Genomic DNA, 18,898 nt, shown 5'->3' with positions numbered 1-18,898 from the left:
AGTGGTATTGGACACACCTTGCTGAGCAGGTCAGACAGGGAGGAGTGTCTATTCTGAGATGACTGCACTTCTTTACAATGGCCACATTAACAGAAGTTACAATATAGTATATCGCAGATCCACTTTGTCTATTTGCTGCCTGGTCACTGTTGCAATAGCTTATTTTTGAGGCAGATAATCAGGGGCGCGACTTTCACTGGGGACGGGGGTGTCATGTCCCCCCCACATTCTGAAATTGCATTTTTGTCCCCCCCAGTTTCATCATTGTAATGTGATACAGAAAGCGACAACGGTGTGCTTTAGGACTAGGCTGGCTGGACCTGCACGGGAGAGTTGAGCATAGTACAGTGTGTATGTGTTGCACTCTTTTACAGAGTTGTAAAACCAAACCAAGCAGAAAGTGGATACTATTTAGTTGACTGATGTAGTTGGCAAGGTAACTGCTCTTTATCTTAACTTTATTCGCAGTGCTGAGCTATTATGTTAACTGACATGTAACGTTAGTTAATGTTTCATCCCCTCTTGACTGAGGTGAATGAATAAGCTACGCTAGCTAGTAGCTACCACAGCCAGGTCAGCTCTAGCCTCTAGTTATCTGTCAGATAGCGATATGAGCTGGCTATTATTACTATCTAACAGCTGTTGTTTGTATGGACATGTTTTGTAGCCTTTGTTTTGTCCTATTTCAGAAGTAAATCAACATGGCAAGCATTCGCCAGTTGATTTATCATTCGAGAGAGACCTGGCCAAATGTTGACTAATGGTAGCTATTCTTTTTGCCTCAATCACACTAGACCTGAAGCAGATGATGAAACCATTGGCCAAATGATTGAAGATTGATATTCTGATGATTTTTCAGTGAAATGTGAGTTGTATTAGTCAGTATGGTTATGTAACGTTATTGACCTGTCAGTTTCCCTAGCTATTTCCTTACTTTTCACACTGACACAGTAATAAACAGCTCTAACATTACAGGCTTCACTCTCATGGTGCACAGTAGACTTCTGTATACCAATTTCTTCATCCCTCTCCGACCCGCACCCACTGGACTTCTGTCCGACTCCCACCGCTACCGCAAGAACTGTTCCCAAACCCAACCGCAGTTGTTTTAGGTGTATGTGACGCAACTCATTTGCCAGCCATGGTGCCAGCAAATTTGCACCCTATAGGCAACATCAAATGTGCAAAAATAACTTAAGAAATAGGTTAGCTTACCAGAGATTCTCACATGGCCCTTACATTGTATTACTGGGCTATATCAGCCAATATGCTAGATGTAGTTTGAATAGAGCAGAGCTGGAGAGACTTCTTATAGCCTACCATTTAGGAGTGGGAAGATTTTCAGACGGAGAAATATGGGTGATCAATATTTAGGCCTGTTTCTAGGCAATGTAGTAAACTATAGCCTAATCATAGGCCTATTTATGAAGTACATTTTCTTGGAAAGATAATGGCCACGTGCGTCTCCGCCCATGCATAGGCTCAGTGGAGTCTGCCGAGGGGAGGATTGCTCATAATAATGTCTGGAACGATGCAATTAGAGCAAATAGAAACCATCAAAACAAATAGAAACCATGTGTTTAATGTATTTGATTCCACTTATTTTGCTTCAGTCATTACCACAAGCCTGTCCTCCCCAATTAAGATGCCACCAACCTCCTGTGCATAGGCTATAGTCTACTCTATTTAATTGAGACCACATGTGCACCTGATCTGGCAGGTATGGCTGCTGAACTGGAAGCATATAGGATATGCCTATAGGATATAGCCTACCTTTTAGGAGGACGATTTGCAGGCAGAGATTAATCAATCCTTATTGAAAATGTTAGTAGCCTAAGCTATGTGCGCATTGTGCCATTTTGTGCCACCTTAAGTTAATACTTTGTAGCGCCACCTTTTGCTGCGATTACAGCTGTAAGTCGCTTGGGGTATGTCTCTATCAGTTTTGCACATCGAGAGACTGAATTTTTTTCCCATTCCTCCTTGCAAAACATCTCGAGCTCAGTGAGGTTGGATGGAGAGCATTTGTGAACAGCAGTTTTCAGTTCTTTCCACAGATTCTCGATTGGATTCAGGTCTGGACTTTGACTTGGCCATTCTAACACCTGGATATGTTTATTTTTGAACCATTCCATTGTAGATTGAAGGAGGAGGTTTTCACTCAAAATCTCACGATACATGGCCCCATTCATTCTTTCCTTTACACGGATCAGTCGTCCTGGTCCCTTTGCAGAAAAACAGCCCCAAAGCATGATGTTTCCACCCCCATGCTTCACAGTAGGTATGGTGTTCTTTGGATGCAACTCAGCATTCTTTGTCCTCCAAACACGACGAGCTGAGTTTTTACCAAAAAGTTATATTTTGGTTTCATCTGACAATATGACATTCTCCCAATCTTCTTCTGGATCATCCAAATGCTCTCTAGCAAACTTCAGACAGGCCTGGACATGTACTGGCTTAAGCAGGGGGACACGTCTGGCACTGCAGGATTTGAGTCCCTGGTGGCGTAGTGTGTTACTGATGGTAGGCTTTGTTACTTTGGTCCCAGCTCTCTGCAGGTCATTCACTAGGTCCCCCCGTGCGGTTCTGGGATTTTTGCTCACCATTCTTGTGATAATTTTGACCCCACGGGGTGAGATCTTGCGTGGAGCCCCAGATCGAGGGAGATTATCAGTGGTCTTGTATGTCTTCCATTTCCTAATAATTGCTCCCACAGTTGATTTCTTCAAACCAAGCTGCTTACCTAATGCAGATTCAGTCTTCCCAGCCTGGTGCAGGTCTACAATTTTGTTTCTGGTGTCCTTTGACAGCTCTTTGGTCTTGGCCATAGTAGAGTTTGGAGTGTGACTGCTGAGGTTATGGGCAGGTGTTTTGTATACTGATAACAAGTTCAAACAGGTGACATTAATACAGGTAACGAGTGGAGGACAGAGGAGCCTCTTAAAGAAGAAGTTACAGGTCTGTGAGAGTCAGAAATCTTGCTTGATTGTAGGTGACCAAATACTTATTTTCCACCATCATTTGCAAATAAATTCATAAAAAATCCTACAATGTGATTTTCTGGATTTTTTTTTCTCATTTTGTCTGTCATAGTTGAAGTGTACCTATGATGAAAATTACAGGCCTCACTCAATCTTTTTAAGTGGGAGAACTTGCACAATTGGTGGCTGACTAAATACATTTTCGACCCCACTGTCGACCCCTTATTTTCAGTTTTTATCCCCCCCAAAATGCCATTCATTTCCTCATAAGCTTTGTCCAACAAACCATGGCAGATGGTGCCTACAAAAAGACGGCATTAATATTTCTCTCTATAGCGCTTTGAATCTATGTCGGTTAAAAAAACGCTTGGGGCTAGGGGGCAGAATTTTCACTTTTGGATAAATAGCGTGCCCAATTTCAACTTCCTGCTACTCATGCCAAGAATATAAGATTGGCATATTATTCAAAGATTTGGATAGAAAACAAAACTGTTTGAATCATGTCTGTGAGTATAACAGAACTTATGTAGCAGGCAAAACCCAGAGGACTAACTGTTCAGAATTATTATTATTTTTTGCCTCTCTCTGTTCCCTGACTTGTCATTGCCAAGGGCTATTTCTTAGGAACCTGTTTTCAGTTCCTACCGCTTCCACTGGATGTCACCAGTCTTTGGAATTTGGTTGAGGTTATTCCTTTGTGCAATGAAGAAGTAGGCCAACTAGGAACTGGGTACACTGTTGAGAGTTGCGCAAGACACGAATAGTGGTGCTGGTTTCTTTTCATTCCTGTATTGAACACAGATTGCCCCGTCTACAATTTGATCGATTATTAACATTTAAAAATACCTAAAGTTGTATTAAAAAAGTAGTTTGAAATATTTTGGCAACGTTTATAGGCAACTTTTGAAATATTTTGTAGTGATGTTGCGTTTTTTGTAAGCTGTTTTTTTCTGAATCAAACGCGCTTTATAAATGGACATTTTGGATATATATGGACGGAATTAATCGAACAAAAGGACTAATTGTGATGTTTATGGGACATATTGGAGTGCCAACAAAAGAAGCTCGTCAAAGGTAATGCATGTTCTATATTTTATGTCAGCGTCTTGTGTAGCGCCCGCAGGGTTGAAATATGCTAACCCCTTTGTTTACTGCTGGTGCTATTATCAGATAATAGCCTCTTATGCTTTCGCCGAAAATCATTTTAAAAATCTGACATGTTGGCTGGATTCACAACGAGTGTAGCTTTATTTGAGTATCTTACATGTGTGATTTAATGAAAGTTTGAATTTTATAGTATTTTATTTGAATCTGGCGCTCTGCATTTTCCCTGGCAATTGGCCAGTTGAGACATTTGCATCCCGCCTATCCCTAACTAGTGTTAAGATGGCGTCTCATGGAGACAACATGCGCAGTTTGAACTCATTCAGGAAGTGACGTTGCAGGCTAGTTCAGTGCTGCCGCCTCTGACCCCTCTCATCGAATCCAAGATGGCGTAGCAGTCAGACGTCTTGTCCTGTCGTGTCCCTTGTAAATATCATTTTTTACATATTTTTCTTTGCATATCTTTTAAAATATTTTGCTAAACCCCAACATCTAAATACTCTCCTGCAACCCGCCTCACCCAATGTAGCGTGGATCTGCTTTTTTTCTAAAGTATTTATATTTACTTCGGATCTGGAACCCCTCAACTGAAGCTAGCCAGCTAACTACCAGCTATCAGACAGCAAACCATTGCTAGCGGTCATCAGCTAACCTTTAGCTCGGAAAGCTCTCACCAGTTCGAACAACGCGACTCTAACCAGAGCATAACGGACCTATTATTTTTATCCCCGGGTTCCCACCGCAAACGGAACATTTTCATCTGGATCTTCACAACTAGCTAACCGCAACCCCGGATGACTACTCCTGGCTAGCGTTTCCATCCACTTAGCTTGAAGCTAGCCCGTCCAGAGCTCCTGTGCTACCACCGAAGCATACTCCTGGGCTACAATATCCGGACCCACGACCGGTATATCGATGTCACCGCATGAAGAGGCATAAACAGACTTAACCCATCGCGACGTCCCCCAAAGGCTAACTTTCTAGCCCTTGCTATCTGCTTGCTTGCTAATTCGGCCTGCTAACTGCTAGCCTGCCCCAGTCTACTAACTGCTAGCTTGTTTAGCCCCGGTCTGCTAACTGCTAGCTTGTTTAGCCCCGGCCTACTAACTGTTAGCTTGTTAGCACAGGCCTGCTAACTGTCTGAATCGCCGTGTCCCCAGCCAGCCCAACCACTCACTGTACCCATATTTATTTTCAATCTCTTTTCGATTTTTTTATTCGATTATACCTTCCGGTAACCTGCCTGACCCAATGTGATACGGAATCGCTATTATTTTTAATTTTTAGAACACATTCAAGAACCTCCAGAAGCTAACCAGCTAACTAGCTACAAGCTATTTAGTCATTGTTAGCCACTGCTAGCGGCTTTTACCTTCTGCACAGCCAGCCAGGTTTTTTTTAGCCTGGATAATACTCGCCAGTCTACCAGTATCGAACTGTCTCTCCACAACAACGCCGGTTTCCTGCTGTAATCCCTGGACCACTACTTCTGATCTTCACAGCTAGCTTGCACGCAGTACCGAAGCTATCCCTGAGTCCCACTTCCCGGCCTACTAAGCTGTTCACCCGAACCACACTCATACACGGATAGAGCCCAGTACTCCACCGGATCCTTGCTGTAAACTCTGGACCTTGGCTAACACCACTGCCACGAAGCTAGCACCAGTTAGCCGTGAGCCAGGCACATCTCCCTGCTAGCAGGCACATCTCCCTGCCAACCCCCCCTACCACCCCCTGGGCTACTAACTTTAAACGCTGTGTCGCTAGCGTAGTGGCAGCTTCCCTGTCCCATCTACTGCTGTCCCCTGGACACTGTGATCACTTGGCTACATAGCTGATGCCTGCTGGACACTGTGATCACTTGGCTACATAGCTGATGCCTGCTGGACTGTCCATTAATCACGGTACTCCATTCTGTTTGTTTATGTTTTTATCTGTCGGCCCCAGCCGCACTCAGGCTCTGTGTGTAGTTAATCCGACCCTCTCTGCCTAGTCAACGCCATTTTACCTGCTGCTGTTGTGCTAGCTGATTAGTTGTTGTTGTCTCAGCTGCTGTTTTAGCTAGCTCTCCCAATCAACACCTGCGATTACTGTATGCCTCGCTGTATGTCTCTCTCAAATGTCAATATGCCTTGTATACTGTTGTTCAGGTTAGTTATCATTGTTTTAGTTTACAATGGAGCCCCTTGTTCCACTCTTCATACCTCTGATACCTCCTTTGTCCCACCTCCCACACATGCGGTGACCTCACCCATTACAACTAGCATGTCCAGAGATACAACCTCTCTTGTCATCACCCAGTGCCTGGGCTTACCTCCACTGTACCCGCACCCCACCATACCCCTGACGGCGCATTATGCCCTGAATATATTCTACCATGCCCAGAAATCTGCTCCTTTTATTCTTTGTCCCCAACACTCTAGGCTACCAGTTTTGATAGCCTTTAGCCGCACCCTCATACTACTCCTCCTCTGTTCCGCGGGTGATGTGGAGGTAAACCCAGGCCCTGCATGTCCCCAGGCACCCTCATTTGTTGACTTCTGTGATCGAAAAAGCCTTGGTTTCATGCATGTCAACATCAGAAGTTTGTTTTACTCACTGCTTTAGCACACTCTGCTAACCCTGATGTCCTTGCCGTGTCTGAATCCTGGCTTAGGAAGGCCACCAAAAATTCTGAGATTTCCATACCCAACTATAACATTTTCTGTCAAGATAGAACTGCCAAATGGGGAGGAGTTGCAGTCTACTGCAGAGATAGCCTGCAAAGTAATGTCATACTTTCCAGGTCCATACCCAAACAGTTCGAACTACTAATTTTAAAAATTACTCTCTCCAGAAATAAGTCTCTCACTGTTGCCGCCTGCTACCGACCCCCCTCAGCTCCCAGCTGTGCCCTGGACACCATTTGTGAATTGATCGCCCCCCATCTAGCTTCAGAGTTTGTTCTGTTAGGTGACCTAAACTGGGATATGCTTAACACCCCGGCAGTCCTACAATCTAACCTAGATGCCCTCAATCTCACACAAATCATCAAGGAACCCACCAGGTACAACCCTAAATCTGTAAACAAGGGCACCCTCATAGACGTCATCCTGACCAACTGGCCCTCCAAATACACCTCCGCTGTCTTCAACCAGGATCTCAGCGATCACTGCCTCATTGCCTGTATCCGCTACGGATCCGCAGTCAAACGACCACCCCTCATCACTGTCAAACGCTCCCTAAAACACTTCTGCGAGCAGGCCTTTCTAATCGACCTGTCCCGGGTATCCTGGAAGGATATTGACCTCATCCCGTCAGTTGAGGATGCCTGGTCATTCTTTAAAACATTCTTTTAACTTCATCACCATTTTAGATAAGCATGCTCCGTTCAAAAAATGCAGAACTAAGAACAGATATAGCCCTTGGTTCACTCCAGACCTGACTGCCCTCGACCAGCACAAAAACATCCTGTGGCGGACTGCAATAGCATCGAATAGTCCCCGCGCTATGCAACTGTTCAGGGAAGTCAGGAACCAATACACACAGTCAGTCAGGAAAGCAAAGGCCAGCTTCTTCAGGCAGAAATGTGCATCCTGTAGCTCTAACTCCAAAAAGTTCTGGTACACTGTAAAGTCCATGGAGAACAAGAGCACCTCCTCCCAGCTGCCCACTGCACTGAGGCTAGGTAACACGGTCACCACCGATAAATCCATGATTATCGAAAACTTCAACAAGCATTTCTCAACGGCTGGCCATGCCTTCCTCCTGGCTACTCCAACCTCAGCCAACAGCTTCACCCCCCCCGCAGCTACTCTCATTTACCCAAATCCAGATAGCAGATGTTTTGAAAGAGCTGCAAAACCTGGACCCGTACAAATCAGCTGGGCTTGACAATCTGGACCCTCTATTTCTGAAATCTTCCGCCATTGTCGCAACCCCTATTACCAGCCTGTTCAACCTCTTTCATATCGTCTGAGATCCCCAAGGATTGGAAAGCTGCCGCAGTCATCCCCCTCTTCAAAGGGGGAGACACCCTGGACCCAAACTGTTACAGACCTATATCCATCCTGCCCTGCCTATCTAAGGTCTTCGAAAGCCAAGTCAAAAAACAGGTCACTGACCATCTCGAATCCCACCGTACCTTCTCCGCTGTGCAATCTGGTTTCCGAGATTGCACAGTCTGGTTTCAGACTCAGTAGCCTCGGTTTTTCTAATGACTGCCTTGCCTGGTTCACCAACTACTTTGCAGACAGAGTTCAGTGTGTCAAATCGGAGGGCATGTTGTCCGGTCCTCTGGCAGTCTCTATGGGGGTGCCACAGGGTTCAATTCTCTGGCCGACTCTTTTCTCTGTATACATCAATGATGTTGCTCTTGCTGCGGGCGACTCCCTGAACCACCTCTACGCAGACGACACCATTCTGTATACCTCCGGCCCTTCCTTGGACACTGTGCTATCTCACCTCCAAACGAGCTTCAATGCCATACAACACTCCTTCCGTGGCCTCCAACTGCTCTTAAACGCTAGTAAAACCAAATGCATGCTTTTCAACCGTTCACGGCCTGCATCCGCACGCCCGACTAGCATCCCCACCCTGGATGGTTCCGACCTAGAATATGTGGACATCTATAAGTACCTAGGTGTCTGGCTAGACTGTAAACTCTCCTTCCAGACTCATATCAAACATCTCCAATCTAAAACCAATCGGCTTTCTATTCCGCAATAAAGCCTCCTTCACTCACGCCGCCAAACTTACCCTAGTAAAACGGACTATCCTACCGATCCTTGACTTCGGCGATGTCATCTACAAATTAGCTTCCAATAGTCTACTCAGCAAACTGAATGCAGTTTATCACAGTGCCATCTGTTTTGTTACTAAAGCACCTTATACCACCCACCACTGCGACCTCTATGCTCTAGTCGGCTGGCCCTCGCTACATATTCGTCGCCAGACCCACTGGCTCCAGGTCATCTACAAGTCCATGCTAGGTAAAGCTCCGCCTTATCTCAGTTCACTGGTCACGATGGCAACACCCACCCGTAGCACGCACTCCAGCAGGTGTATCTCACTGATCATCCCAAAAGCCAACTGTAACGGTTTTCTAGGTGTGAAGGAGAGTCGGACCAAAATGCGGCGTGTAGATTGCGATCCATGTTTAATGAACAAACGTAAAACACGAATCAATATTCAACACTACAAAAACAAAGAACGTAACGAAAACCGAAGCAGCCTATACTAGTGTAAACTAACACAGAGACAGGAACAAGGACACTAAGGACAATCACCCACAAAACCCAACACAAAACAGGCTACCTAAATATGGTTCCCAATCAGAGACAATGACTAACACCTGCCTCTGATTGAGAACCATATCAGGCCAAACATAGAAATAGACAAACCAGACACACAACATAGAATGCCCACCCAGCTCACGTCCTGACCAACACTAAAACAAGGAAAACACATACGAACGATGGTCAGAACGTGACACCAACACCTCATTTGGCCGCCTTTCGTTCCAGTTCTCTGCTGCCTGTGACTGGAACGAATTGCAAAAATTGCTGAAGTTGGAGACTTTTATCTCCCTCACCAACTTCAAACATCTGCTATATGAGCAGCTAACCAATCGCTGCAGCTGTACATAGTCTATCAGTAAATAGCCCACCCAATTTCACCTACCTCATCCCCATACTGTTTATATTTATTTCCTTTTCTGCTCTTTTGCTTACCAGTATCTCTACCTGTACATGACCATCTGATCATGTATCACTCCAGTGTTAATCTGCAAAATTGTAATTATTCGCCTACCTCCTCATGCCTTTTGCACACAATGTATATAGACTCTCTTTTTTTCTACTGTGTTATTGACATGTTAATTGTTTACTCCATGTGTAACTCTGTGTTGTCTGTTCACACTGCTATGCTTTATCTTGGCCAGGTCGCAGTTGTAAATGATAACTTGTTCTCAACTAGCCTACCTGGTTAAATAAAGGTGAAAAAAATACAAATAATAATAATAATTTTTGACTCAAGTTGAAGGCCGACCGTGGTACTGCAGACTGCCATTAACAACTAAATGATCCTTATAATAATCAGGTCAAGGATATTCATCTAGTGTATTAGAAGCAATTATTGATGATGATTGTCTCAGATTTTTTTTTTTTTACATGAAGATTGACCGTGAAGATTGACATTTTTCCATTCACTATAATGAGAGATAATAAGTACCGGGTCGGCCTTGAACTCCAATGGCTTCAATAAGAGGGGGCAGTAGTTCTCCCCTGGCGAGGACATAACCTTGATTGGTAAACAAGAGAGTTTGCGTTATTGAGGAGCAAGCTCGCACAATGCCAACCTTACTATATTTCACCTGAAGAAGGCACTGTTTACCACAAACCACTGTTCTCAGTCCTAAGCAAGTCAACATGTGTTGTGCTGTAAAGTGGTTTGGTTTCAACGGGCCATTTGGGTCCCTTCAATTAAATATAGGTAAGCATGTAGAAGTTGTTCTAACAGCCTTGCCTAAAAAGGACCCAAATACAACTATAAAGCAATGCGAGATGGAGTGAAAGGTTGCCAGAGGTATAACTTTACTCCCCACCAGCTACTTGTCTGAGCAAGACCATGCAAACCTTAACCTTGTGGGAGATTTTTCCATTTAGTCTTTGAAAAACATATGTATAGACTATAGGTTGTAATGTTGTATGTCATCTGTGTCACACATTCCTACAGAGGCAGACTGGCCATCGGGCAAATGCCAGATGGGCTGGTCCATCTGTAGCACAGTGGTCCTGTCTAAGTTGATTTTTTTGCACATATGTATCATTGTTTGGCTAATAATAGGGCCTCTGGAGAAAAAATGGGCAGGTGTGCATCCCAATATGAAAACTTCTGAAATTAATATGTTTTTTTAAGTTAATGAATAGGCCTATGCTTGTGAGGTTCTATTAATTGAGTTGTTTGGACTATAATTAGAGAATTCAGTTCAACTGGTTAGCTTCTTTAACCAGGTTATTTCCTGGTTATTTCCCAGCAATGGGGATGACACTCTATTGTCTGATTTGCATGCCCAGATGCTGCTGCCAGATTCACTGGGAAGACCGCATTCTTTGAACATAGAGCGGACTGAAAAACCACTTCACCATCTATAACAGGTCAACTTATGAAATAAATACACGCCACAAAAGTACACACCAAGGGCAAATTTCACAGATTAAGCCCACTCCTGGACAGAAAATCAAGCTCATTGAAAGTGCTTTCAGTGCAGGACTAGGGTGATTTTAGTAGACGTCAACTAGTAGGACATGTTTAAGTCATGTTCAAACCTACAATTTCCATCCTCTACAATCGAACATCATCAGATCATCTTTGAAATGATTATTGATTGTCAAATAAAGATCCCAATCAGTCCCTCCACTGTAGTTGCTCCTCCTCATTGTCTTGCTGATTACTTGAATTTCTCTTAGAAAATTAAGGGGAAAGGAATGCATTTACTGTAAGTGCATTGTGATTCACAAGGAAATAAAGCAGCCTGTTTAAGTGAGTTCTCGGGGCAGTACAAGGTGTACCAGTATAAAAGCTGCAGTTGTAGGTTGCTCCTTCACACTACTGGACATAATGAGGACCCTGCTACTTACAACCATGCTGCTGGTGTTGCTCTGTAGCACTCAAGATGAGCAAACATAATAAATAGAGACTGGTTTATAAATAAGTTTCTTTGAAATCAAATAGGAAATATCACTGCAATGATAGATGCAAGTCTTGGTTGAGGTGTGCTTTAAAAATCTATATTTCAGGTCCAGGGTAAAATGATTGATATGTAGCCTATGATACATTATGTTGTTGACCTATGTTAGTTAGGTGAAAAGTTTAATGTTATAACAGTGAAGGATCTTCAGTAACTTAGTAAAGGAATTAAAATGCTGATACTCCTCCTCACAGACTTACAACTAACTTTCTCATAACCAATTATTTGATAAGCTAATGATGATCCACACTTTAAGAATCCTATCATCACTTCTGCTCTAAATGTCCATTTTTCCACAGTGCTCACACTCAGGTGTTACACCTGTGACATGGCTGATGCTGACTGCAAGCAAGAGACAGAATGTCCACCATCGAGCATGTTCTGCAGAACTGTGGTGACTGGTAAATATTCCATTTGTATTCTTTCATTCATGTCTTTCAATCTCTGTCAATAATGTGTATGTATTATGAATCAACTGAGTGCAATAATCATCTGTAAGTTGCTCAAACATTTTCTTCTTCCTTATTTTCCTTCACAGCGGACACAGTGACTCGTACCTGTGAGGAGATGTGTGCCTCGGGTGTCAACGTCTACTGTTGCCAGGGAGACCTGTGTGAGAACTGACATGATCCACAGAGAGCTATCGCCACTAAACACTTTCACCTTCTGTTTAAATACAGTAGAATGTTGTGTGGGAAATACGTTAGAATATCGGGATACATTATAACCTTTGAATAACATACATTTACATTTTAGCCATTTAGCACTCTTATCTAACGTACATTTAGTGCATTCATCTTAAGATAGCTAGGTGATACAACCACATATGACAGTCGTAGTAAGTACATTTTTCCTCAATAAAGAAGTTATCAGCAAGTCAATGCTATTATTTGTGATAATCTTAACAAAAACAAAACCTTATGAATCTATCAATATTTTGGGGTACAGCAAGCCCTTTGAACGATTCATCTGTTTCTGCTGTCCTTCTATGGCTTGAATTAATGCCATTAAACTATGATATTCACAGATGTGGAGGTTTTACAGCAATGAGGATTTCCAATGCCTGAGCTGTGATGCTGGTGTGTCACTTTTATAAATGAATACTAAGAGGCGCCCCAGCCAGGCAGCTAGTGTAGCCTCTCCTAATCTCCTCTCTCTCCTGATGCTCCTGAGTGGGTCATGCTGGCTCATGGCCTCCTGCTGGGATGTGGGTCGCCAGACAGTGACAATGCCTGCCTGTTGTAGCCGTATGCATCTGGGCAGGCAGGATTACCTAAATCCCTCCGATGAGGGGGAGTTGTGGAGAACCTGTACGACTCACCTGGCAACTCAACTCCACTCTCCCTCCCTCTGAAAAAAGTATGCTTGATCATGGTGTAGTTTGCGTTGTTTTTGAGAGATTAAGAATGAAGAAAATGGAAGTAAGCATATGTTTTTGAGGGAGAAAAGAGGAAGACTTCATACATATAAAATCATCTTATTCGGCTTAACTGTAGATAAGCCAAATGTTTAAATGTCGTCACTCAGCACACGTCAAGACGCCAATTCAACGTCTATTCGTCTATTCAACATCTAACGTCTATTCGACTAAATTTCATTGACATGACATGGAAACAATGTTGATTCAGCCAGTGCGTGCCCAGTGGGTGGTCTGTGGCTGGTCATCTTGATTAAATGGGAAATAATGGTCCCGTCTAGATGTGTATTTATCTTCCAGCCATTATTTCCTTTTCCATTAGAGCTCCAACAGTTTGTGTTAAAAATAACCCTGGAGCTTTAGACAGACAACCTTCACTCCTTTACACATCAAGTGAAGGGTGTTTCATTCAGTCCTCATAAAGGGGTCAGTATAAAACACACATCCCATGAACAAAAGAGCAAATGTAATCCCAGAAAACCTTGCTTTCTCTGATCTTACAGGGCACTTTTATCAATTTATAGTTGTCCAGAAAAGGCAGAAACTGATTTACAGTTTACAGAAACAGCACTCAAATGGATGAGATATTGTCCATTAAAACAATACATTATGATATGAATGTCATGTTTGGCATTCAACCAAATTAACGAAATGTTATACAAATGAATTTCTGAATTAAATGATTTGTTTCCTTTTCCCATTGTGATCCAACAACTACATCACATGTAGACAATTAGCGGCCTGGTATACAGCTTTCCATTATTGTTTTAATATCTATTTTGAATCATAAGACACACTGTTATTAAGCAGGCGTTATGATAAACCCATGCAGTTGCCTAACTTACAGTAAAGATCAAAAGTCACCAGGATCAGCATTACCTTCATTTTAAGGGAAGATATTGAGACCTGCAGACCTCTCAATATGTGCATTCAGAAAGGATTCAGACCCCTTGACTTTTTTCACATTCTGTTATGTTACAGCCTTATTCTAAAATTGATTAAATTAAAATGTTCCTTGTCAGTCTACACACAGTGCCCCATAATGACAAAGTGAAAACAGGTTTTTAGAAATGTATGCATATGTATTAAAAATAAAAAACTTTATTTACATAAGTATTTAGACCGTTTGCTATGAGATTTTCCGAAATTGAGCTCAGTGTCACGGTCGTCATAAAGAGGAGAACAAGGCGCAGCGTGGTAAGCAAACATAACTCTTTAATTAAAGAGAGAACACTGAACAGAACCAAACAAAACAACAAAACAACAAAACGAACCGTGATGCAATATGACTAGTGCAAACATAAAACCCCATAAACATACAAAACCCCTAGACAATACGAAGACTACACAAACCAACCTTGTCACACCCTGACATAACCAAATAATAAAGAAAACAAAGATAACTAAGGTCAGGGCGTGACACTCAGCTGCATCCTGTTTCCTTTGATCATCCTTAAGATGTTTCTACAACTTGATTGGAGTCCACCTGTGGTAAATTCAATTGATTGGACATGATTTGGAAGGGCACACACCTATCTATATAGGCTCCCACAGTTGACAGAGCATGTCAGAGCAAAAACCAAGCTATGAGCTCAGAGACAGGAATGTGTCGAGTGGAAGGGTACCAAAAGATGTCTGCAGCATTGAAGGTCCCTAAGAACACAGTGGCCTACATCATTCTTAAATGGAAGACGTTTGGAACCACCAAGACTATTCCTAGAGCAGGCAGCCCGGCCAAACTGAGCAAATCGGGGAAGAAGGGTCTTGGTCAGGGAGCTGACCAAGAACCCGGTTGTCACTCTGACAGAGCTCCAGAGTTCCTCTGTGGAGATGGGAGAACCTCCCAGATGGATAACCATCTCTGCAGCACTCCACCAATAAGGCCTTTATGGTATAGTGGCCAGTTGGAAGCCACTCCTCAGTAAAAGAAGCATGACAGCCCACTTGGAGTGCCAAAAGCCACCTAAAGACTCTCAGACCATGAAAACAAGATTATCTGATCTGATGAAACCAAGATTGAACCCTTTGGCCTGAATGCCAAGCGTCACGTCTGGAGGAAGCCTGGCACCATCCCTACGGTGAAGCATGGTGGTGGCAGCATCATGCCGTTGGGATGTTTTTCAGTGGCAGGGACTGGGAGACCAGTCAGGATCGAGAGAAAGATGAACGGAGCAAAGTACAGAGAGATCCCTGATGAAAACCTGCTCCAGAGCACTCAGGACCTCAGACTTGGGCGAAGTTTCACCTTCCAACAGGACAACGACCCGAAGCACAAAGACAATACAGGAGTGGATTCGGAAAAAGTCTGTGAATGTCCTTGAGTGGCCCAGCCAGAGCCTGGACTTGAACCCGATCGAACATCTCTGGAAAGTCCTGAAAATAACTGTGTAGCAACTCTCCCCATCCAACCTGACAGAGCTTGAGAGGATCTGCAGAGAAGAATGTGAGAAACTCCTCAAATACAGGTGTGCCAATCTTGTCGCATCATACCCAAAAAGACCCAACACTGTAATAATCTGCCAAAGGTGCTTCAAGAAAGTACTGAGGAAAGGGTCTGAATACTTATGTATATGTGATATTTCCGTTTTACATTTTTTAGAAATGTGCAAAGATTTCAAAAAACTGTTTTTGTTTTGTCATTATGGCTATTTAATAAATGCTTTGTAATTATAACTATTTAATAAATGTTATAAGACTGTAACGTAACAAAATGTGGAAATCAAATCAAATCAAATTTTATTTGTCACATACACATGGTTAGCAGATGTTAATGCGAGTGTATCGAAATGCTTGTGCTTCTAGTTCCGACAATGCAGTAATAACCAACAAGTAATCTAGCTAACAATTCCAAAACTACTACCTTATAGACACAAGTGTAAGGGGTTAAAGAATATGTACATAAAGATATATGAGTGAGTGATGGTACAGAGCGGCATAGGCAAGATATAGTAGATGGTATTGAGTGCAGTATATACATATGAGATGAGTATGTAAACAAAGTGGCATAGTTAAAGTGGCTAGTGATACATGCATTACATAAAGATGCAGTAGATGATATAGAGTACAGTATATACATATACATATGAGATGAATAATGTAGGGTATGTAAACATTATATTAGGTAGCATTGTTTAAAGTGGCTAGTGATATATTTTACATCATTTCCCATCAATTCCCATTATTAAAGTGGCTGGAGTTGAGTCAGTGTGTTGGCAGCAGCCACTCAATGTTAGTGGTGGCTGTTTAACAGTCTGATGGCCTTGAGATAGAAGCTGTTTTTCAGTCTCTCGGTCCCAGCTTTGATGCACCTGTACTGACCTCGCCTTCTGGATGATAGCGGGGTGAACAGGCAGTGGCTTGGGTGGTTGTTGTCCTTGATGATCTTTATGGCCTTCCTGTGACATCGGGTGGTGTAGGTGTCCTGGAGGGCAGGTAGTTTGCCCCCGGTGATGCGTTGTGCAGACCTCACTATCCTCTGGAGAGCCTTACGGTTGTGGGCGGAGCAGTTGCCGTACCAGGCGGTGATACAGCCCGACAGGATGCTCTCGATTGTGCATCTGTAGAAGTTTGTGAGTGCTTTTGGTGACAAGCCGAATTTCTTCAGCCTCCTGAGGTTGAAGAGGCGCTGCTGCGCCTTCTTCACGATGCTGTCTGTGTGGGTGGACCAATTCAGTTTGTCTGTGATGTGTACACCGAGGAACTTAAAACCTACTACTCTCTCCACTACTGTTCCATCAATGTGGATAGGGGGGTGTTCCCTCTGCTGTTTCCTGAAGTCCACAATCATCTCCTTAGTTTTGTTGACGTTGAGTGTGAGGTTATTTTCCTGACACCACACTCCGAGGGCCCTCACCTCCTCCCTGTAGGCCGTCTCGTCGTTGTTGGTAATCAAGCCTACCACTGTTGTGTCGTCCGCAAACTTGATGATTGAGTTGGAGACGTGCGTGGCCACGCAGTCGTGGGTGAACAGGGAGTACAGGAGAGGGCTCAGAACGCACCCTTGTGGGGCCCCAGTGTTGAGGATCAGCAGGGTGGAAATGTTGTTGCCTACCCTCACCACCTGGGGGCGGCCCGTCAGGAAGTCCAGTACCCAGTTGCACAGGGCGGGGTCGAGACCCAGGGTCTCGAGCTTGATGACGAGCTTGGAGGGCACTATGGTGTTAAATGCCGAGCTGTAGTCGATGAACAGCATTTTCACATAGGTATTCCTCTTGTCCAGATGGGTTAGGGCAGTGTGCAGTGTGGTTGAGATTGCATCGTCTGTGGACCTATTTGGGCGGTAAGCAAATTGGAGTGGGTCTAGGGTGTCAGGTAGGGTGGAGGTGATATGGTCCTTGACTAGTCTCTCAAAGCACTTCATGATGACGGAAGTGAGTGCTACGGGGCGGTAGTCATTTAGCTCAGTTACCTTAGCTTTCTTGGGAACAGGAACAATGGTGGCATACTGAAACAGTCAAGGGGTCTGAATACTTTCCAAATGCACTGTACACAACATAAATATACACATTAATAAGGGTGGAGAAAATGACTTGGGTAAATAAGCTGTCAGTTGTTAAGGTCCCCTGCTGTGTTGAGTGGTGGGTGTCTGGGAGGGAGAGTGCTTGACCAGGGTGAGAGTGAAGTGAGGATATTGTACAGTGATGTAAGAGTACATACTACAGTCTTGCCTGTCTAGGTCTCTCATCCTATATACTGAATCACAGTAGGGTCTATAGTAGGGTCTATAGGGTCTATATAACATGCACCCCACTGGTTTTCCACATCCCCAGACCAACTGTGAAAGAGCATGCTATGTAGGCTTCTACTGTAACGCTGCTCTGCTCATTTCAGGTTAGGAGAAGGGGAAAGAGATGAAAGCGGTGCAGAAAAGACACTTAAAAGACAGTTAACTTAAGCTGTGATATGGACTACTTCTTTAATCCTGAAGAAAGAATAAAAAGGGGAAGAGAGAGAGAGTGAGAGAGACAGATAGAGCGAGAGAGATGGAGAGACAGAGAGAGAGAGACGATCACTTGACTGGTATTTTCTGAACACTAATTTATACCCCAAAAACCTTTCTAAGAATCATATAACATTTTCAACTATTCCTTTTATGCAGTTCAATAACATTCAATAATGTCCCCTTTCCATTGCGCTTTAAAACAAGGTAGTATTTCCTCATGGAGTTGTGGGATAGCCAACTGTGGTAATACTGTAGTATTAATGCTTATAAGAGTAATACATTTATGAAATGGCAGCTTACCAACATTTTTACATTTAAATAATACCATTTACATATCCCAAGCTGAAGAAAAAAACAGGAAGTAGCGTGCATATCACATTAACATCAAAACCCAATTGAACAAAGAGCTTCCAGGATTTCCCAGAAGTTGATTGAGAATCGGCTTATCCAGGTACAATTTATTTAGAATACATTTCTGATCGTTTACAGAAAATAGGAAATTGCTAGGTTGCAAATGTGAATGATATGAATAATAGACTTCTGATAATATTGCTGATCACAAAGCTAATGTGTTCACTATTTGTAGGGGCGCAACTTCGGTTTAGAAGTGGGGGGACATAACTTTATTATTATTATATATTTTATTTTAATGTTTTAAAACACTCAAAACAGCCTACCCGACCACTCAGAGGCGTCCGCACTTGTTTTGCATCACATTCCAAAAA

General features: G+C 43.2%; 1 protein-coding gene across 1 annotated transcript in view; it reads left to right on the top strand.

The window, feature by feature from the left end:
• LOC112225629 (activin receptor type-2A) overlaps positions 1–18,898 on the top strand; it is a 679,452-nt gene that overhangs the window by 597,790 nt on the left and 62,764 nt on the right. The gene's annotated exons all lie outside the window — the stretch shown is intronic.

Source organism: Oncorhynchus tshawytscha, linkage group LG26, assembly GCF_018296145.1.
Source record: "Oncorhynchus tshawytscha isolate Ot180627B linkage group LG26, Otsh_v2.0, whole genome shotgun sequence".
Classification (NCBI taxonomy): Eukaryota; Metazoa; Chordata; class Actinopteri; order Salmoniformes; family Salmonidae; genus Oncorhynchus; species Oncorhynchus tshawytscha.
Note: the sequence above shows the minus strand (reverse complement) of the source record. Positions and strands in the feature narration are given on the sequence as shown.